The sequence below is a fragment of the Dermacentor albipictus genome, chromosome 3 (assembly GCF_038994185.2).
Source record: "Dermacentor albipictus isolate Rhodes 1998 colony chromosome 3, USDA_Dalb.pri_finalv2, whole genome shotgun sequence".
Classification (NCBI taxonomy): domain Eukaryota; kingdom Metazoa; phylum Arthropoda; class Arachnida; order Ixodida; family Ixodidae; genus Dermacentor; species Dermacentor albipictus.
The window spans coordinates 93,933,966-93,940,040 of record NC_091823.1 but is presented as its reverse complement, the minus strand read 5'-3'; positions in this window follow the sequence as shown (position 1 = coordinate 93,940,040).

The following is a 6,075-nucleotide window of genomic DNA, read 5'->3' as shown; positions in this document are numbered from 1 at the left end:
TCGACATCACAACCTGTAGTAATGCACGTGTCGTAGTTTGGACTTCTCAGGCGTGTGACCACGGTGCAAATTGTTTTGCCACCAAGAATGATTTTGACTACAAGTACCCTGAACTGGTAGTGAGTAGGAGGCGCATATCGTCAGTCATAGTCATGACATATGCACAGGTGTTTGACGGACTATTCACACACGGAACTAGCGCAGGAAGGTGTGTCACTCATTTAGATGACAAAAGAATGTATATTTATGCATGACACACCCATCCCCAAGCGAGAAAACAATGTTTTCTCGCAGTGACAGAGGCCTTATGGTAGCAGCAGCTTAGGTAGGAGTTGACAAATCGCATGCGGCTGTTCCAGAAAAAGGGCCTAATATAGTCAGCTAGCGTTCCGTTAAGAGCCAGTGATGCAGATTTTCTTGCAGCTTCTGTGCGAGGCAGAACTATTCGAGCTCATTGGGCAGTTCTGTGGGTGGATATGGTAGAATCCCACAATCCGCGCATTGGTAACCTTGGGGCAAGATTGGTCTTCCCTTATAGGAAATTCGTAGCTTCATAGCTCAGGGTCTGCTCACTGCGGTTCAGTGAAGTCGTTGGCCTTTATTGTCCCTCGGAAAGAGTCGTCGCCCTGGTCGTCTTGTGGTGGCGGTTAAGTAGGAACGCGAAGAGACAGTCAGCATCAGAGTGTTTTCGTCCGGACTTGTATAATACAGTGATGTAGAATTCTTGCAGCCGGAGGCTCCAGTGAGGCATCCTGAAGGGTCCTCTAAAATTGGCTACCCAACAGAGTGCGTAATGGTCGCTTACAACATTAAACGGCCTGCCGTATAGGTAAAGACGAAACTTTGTCCTAGCCCAAATTTCAGCGAGGCATTACATTTTCGTCATAGAAAAATTGACCCTTGCTTTAGCACACAACAATAGCGATAGCACACAACGGATGTTCAGCGAAAGGCTACCTTAGAAACTTTATGTTCTAGGGAACGAAAATTCCCGAGGAAAGGAAGCTCTCCTGCTGAAATATTGGCTCAAGCGACATTCCTTGTTTAACCAGTGTTGATCTGTTCAAACATCTTTCTTTGAAATTCTGGCGTGCTTGGAAAGCTAGGTACAGTGATATAGCACATGCATATGTTTTCAGTGGGTAGTAAATTCATGTTGTACAGGCGGCCTCGACATATCCTCTACTCGTTAGAAATGCTTACTTCGCGACCAAATGCCGGATGTTTTATGTGAGGGCCATAAAGCAGCGACGATCGGCCGCCATATGTCCGGTATTTGAAGTGCAACGCCCCAGCTCCATCCACGTTTCTATTGCTGTAAATAAATTCACATGTAGAACATACCAGGCTCGCTCAGATTTATTCTTTGCTTTGGGCGACAGTAAAAGTACTGTCAAAGGATCGAACGAAATGCGCCTTTCACAACTCCAGGGTAACAGGTAACAAGTGTTGTGCAGTTTTGGTGTACACAGAACCACAGATTGCATATAGACGTTTCTGACAAATGAGTAACTTCGTTTGTAGCTGCTCGAGCTCATGGACGGAGTCGCTTCTACATTGGTATAGATTCCGTGAAAGGCTAAGCACCGAGAGAAATAAGCTTTCTTCTGAGGGCAACCCATTTACTTTTGTAATCCGAGGCGGCCACAGAAAAACGAGCTGTGCCATTGTAATGAGTTGTGCGGAGTAATATTGGCGGACATACAGGACGCCATATGCACCTGGATACAGCCAGTGACCTACAAGTGTCGGTCATATATGTACACTAGTCATTACCAGTGGCAAACTGCGGTAATTACTGTCGTCGTTCATCGACAAAGGCATGAAACGTGTACAAGTACTGAAACCTAGGCGTGAGAAAGACCTTCGGGATGGTATCATCTGTAACGTTTAATAGAACACCGCATGGGCCTGATTTTTCGGCCCGGGGCCCCCAAGGGCCAGCTTAATGAAGTGCGAATGCAGCTCGGGCCCTTGATCCCAGGCCTGGGCCAGGGTGTGCATGACTGACCCCAGTCCGAGTCCACCTCGGGCCCATGTTAGTAATCCCGAGCCGGGCCCCGGCTAAATGGAGGAAATTTGTTGATTATTATTGCTGCTGCTTTGCCCTTTATAGCGGACGATCAGACGGAAAATCGGGTGTGCACGTGCACTGAAATGTTGCTTCACCCGCGGTGGCAGCTCATCGGTTAAGCTGTTGCACTGCTAAGGTCTACTAGGATGCGGGTTCAATTCCCGGCCATGGTGGCCGCATTTTGGATGGAAGCGAAATGCAAAAAAGTTACAGTGACGTTTCACTTCGTGAACGTGGAAGACGCGCAAGCATGTGAGTGTTAAGCGCACACGACATTATGGGCCTTCAGTGCACCTTCACGCCTACACTGTTCGCGTCATAGATCGTATTCAAGATATGGCTTCCGCGACCGCGTTACAAGCCGCAGCCACTGGAATAGATTTTAATTAATTAATTGTGGGGTTTTACGTGCCAAAACCACTTTCTGATTATGAGGCACGCCGTAGTGGAGGACTCCGGAAATTTTGACCACCTGGGGTTCTTTAACGTGCACCTAAATCTAAGTACACGGGTGTTTTCGCATTTCGCCCCCATCGAAATGCGGCCACCGCACTGGAATAGAATGCCCCGTTGTAAACATTTGCTTACTGTCTAAATTACCTAGCATGGTGTCAGCGCGTACAGGAAAACATGAACACTTCACATTCTATGACGGCCGACACTCGCTGTTAGAACGCTAGCATGAGGAATGAAAATGAGAAAACATGAAAAAGCGGATAGAAGCAAACCCGGGGCATTCTCTTCAACGATGTTCTCTATGCTTCACGTCGGAAACCATAATTATTACGCAAATTTTAGAGGAAGCTCTTAGTTAATTTCTAACAGTAAGATAAAGAAACGTGCTGCTATACAGGGTGCTTAACTTAGCTTGAACCAATGATTTTAAAAAGCGGTTAACCGCAGCTGGGTGAAACCAACAACGTATGGTTCGCCGTTATGTTCGCCGTATGGTTCGCCTCAAAATATTTTTATATTCCCCTTCATTAGTTACATAGCTGAGATGAATTATTCAAAACTTTAATATTTACTTTAGGGCCAAGAGCATTTGGTTGCGTTGTGGAGGGTGTTCAGAAACGATAGCTGCAATTTTTCAGGCAAAAAGCAAGTTGTGTAGTGATTTTTTTTCAGCGTTTAAAGAAAGGCAGCACAATATGAATCAAAACCAGGAGCTTGCGCTCATAAGTAATATTCACCTCTTCGAGTAAACCAGTACACAGACTTTGAATTGCGCTGTCTGCCACAGGTAAATAAAAATATTTTTTAAATGTTCGCTGAAGCACACGGTGCATATACAAATAGACAAATTCACGAGCATAAACAATCAAATAAAAGCCCTAGTAGAAAGAGGCATCCTTTGTGTGAGGCTAAACTAATAATGTATATCGAGAGTGGCAATAGTGCAATTGCAAAAGCGTTTACTAGAAAGTTCTTTGAATGACGCATTTTGTATAATTCAATTTTCCTTACACGGAAACAGTATTTGTGTTTGTGTAAAAGGAATAAATTAGAACACCTGTTTTTTTTCTATTTTCTTTGCTAAGGTATACTAACATCCTGGCATCATGCATCATCATCGCTAACCCTGGCATCATACAAGATGTGGACGTGCTCGGCAAGGTGCGCTGCAGTGACCATAGGATGGTAAGAACGCGAAATAGCCTAGAGTTGAGGAGGGAGCTGAAGAAACTGGTACATAAGAAGCCGATGAATGAGTTAGCGGTAAGAGGGAAAATAGAGGAATTCCGAATTTTGGATCAAGCTACACAACAAGTATTCTGTTTTAACAGAGGAAGAGGAGCTTAGTGTTGAAGCAATGAACGACAATCTTATGGGCATTATTAAGAAGTATGCAATAGAAGTCGGTGGTAAATCCGTTAGACAGGATACCAGTAAGCTATCGCAGGACACGAAAGATCTGACCAAGAAACGCCAATGTATGAAAGCTTTCAACCCTACAGCTAGAATAGAACTGGCAGAACTTTCCAAGTTAATCAACAAGCGTAAGACAGCTGACATAAGGAAGTATAATATGGATAGAATTGCGCATGCTCTCAGGAACGGAGGAAGCCTAAAAGCAGTGAAGAAGAAACTAGGAATAGGCAAGAATCAGATGTATGCGTTAAGAGACAAAGCCGGCAATATCATTACTAATATGGATGACATCGTTCAAGTGGCTGAGGAGTTCTATAGAGATTTATACAGTACCAGTGGCACCCACGACGATAATGGAAGAGAGAATAGCCTAGAGGAATTTGAAATCCCACAAGTAACGCCGGGAGAAGTAAAGAAAGCCTTGGGAGCTATGCAAAGGAGGAAGGCAGCTGGGGAGGATTAGGTAACAGCAGATTTGTTGAAGGATGGTGGGCAGATTGTTCTAGAAAAACTGGCCACAGTGTATACGCAATGCCTCATGACCTTGATCGTAGCAGAATCTTCGAAGAACGCCAACATAATCTTAATCCGTAAGAAAGGGAATGCCAATGACTTGAAAAATTATAGACCGATCAGCTCACTGTCCATTGCCTGCGACATATTTATTAATGTAATCTCAAATAGAATAAGGAACACCTTACACTTCTGTCAACCAAAGGACCAGGCAGGATTTCGTAAAGGCTACTCAACAATAGACCATATTCACACTATCAATCAGGTGATAGAGATATGTGCAGAATATAGAGAACCCTTATATATGGCTTTGATTGATTAGGAGAAAGCGTTTGATTCTGTCGAAACCACAGCAGTGATGCAGTCATTACGGATTCAGTAAGTAGATGGGCTGTATGTAAAGACACTGAAATGTATCTATAGCGGCTCCACAGCCATCGTAGTCCTCAATAAATAAAGCAACGAAATCCAAATAAAGAAGGGCATCAGGCAGGGAGAAGCGATCTCTCGCATGCTATTCACAGCGTGTTTAAAGGAGGTATTCAGAGACCTGGATTGGGAAGAACTGGGGGTATGAGTTAAAGGAGGATACCTTAGTGACTTGCGATTCGCTGATATTGCCTTGCTTTGCAACTCAGGGCACCAATTGCATTGCATGCTCACTGACCTGGATAGGCAAAGCCGAACGTTGGGTCTAAAAATTTATCTTCAGAAAACTAAAGTAATGTTTAACAGTCTCGGAAGAGAACAGCAGTTTACAATATGTAGCGAGGCACTGGAAGTGGTAAGGGAATACATCTACTTAGGACAGATAGTGACTGCGGATCCAGATCATGGGACTGAAATAATCAGAAGAATAAGAATGGGCTGGGGTGCATTTGTCAGGCATTCTCAGATCATGAACAGCAGGTCGCCATTATTCCTCAAGAGAAAAGTATACAACAGCTGTCTGTTACCTGTACTCACGTGCGGGGCAGAAACCTGGAGGCTTGCCAAAAGGGTTCTGCTTAAATTAAGGACGACGCAACGAGCTATGGAAAGAAGAATGATAGGTGTAACGTTAAGGGATAAGAAAGGAGCAGATTGGGTGACGGAACAAACGCGAGTTAATGATATCTTAGTTGAAATCAAGAAAAAGAAATGGGAATGGGCAGGACATGTAATGACGAGTGAAGATAACCAATGGACATTAAGGGTTACGGACTGGATTCCAAGGGAAGGGAAGGAAGGGAAGCATAGCAGGGGGTGGCAAAAAGTTAGGTGGGTGGTTGAGATTAAGAAGTTTGCAGGGACAACATGGCCCCAATTAGTACATGACCGGGGTAGTTGGAGAAGGATGGGAGAGGCCTTTGCACTGCAGTGGGCGTAATTAGGCTGATGATGATGATAATAAGGATGATGATGATGTTGATGATGATGGACTACAAAGCTACCAATCATCTATATTTACAATCCTGAAACGCTTGCAGTTATTGCAAATTACGCACTTTTGTGTACAGGGCACTGCACTTTTCACGTTGAATGGCTGTATGATTGTTGCATGGCTTTGTAGGTGATAAGGAACAATTTAATAAAAGACTGATCAGGGAAACTACCCATATAAGCTCATTATGCAT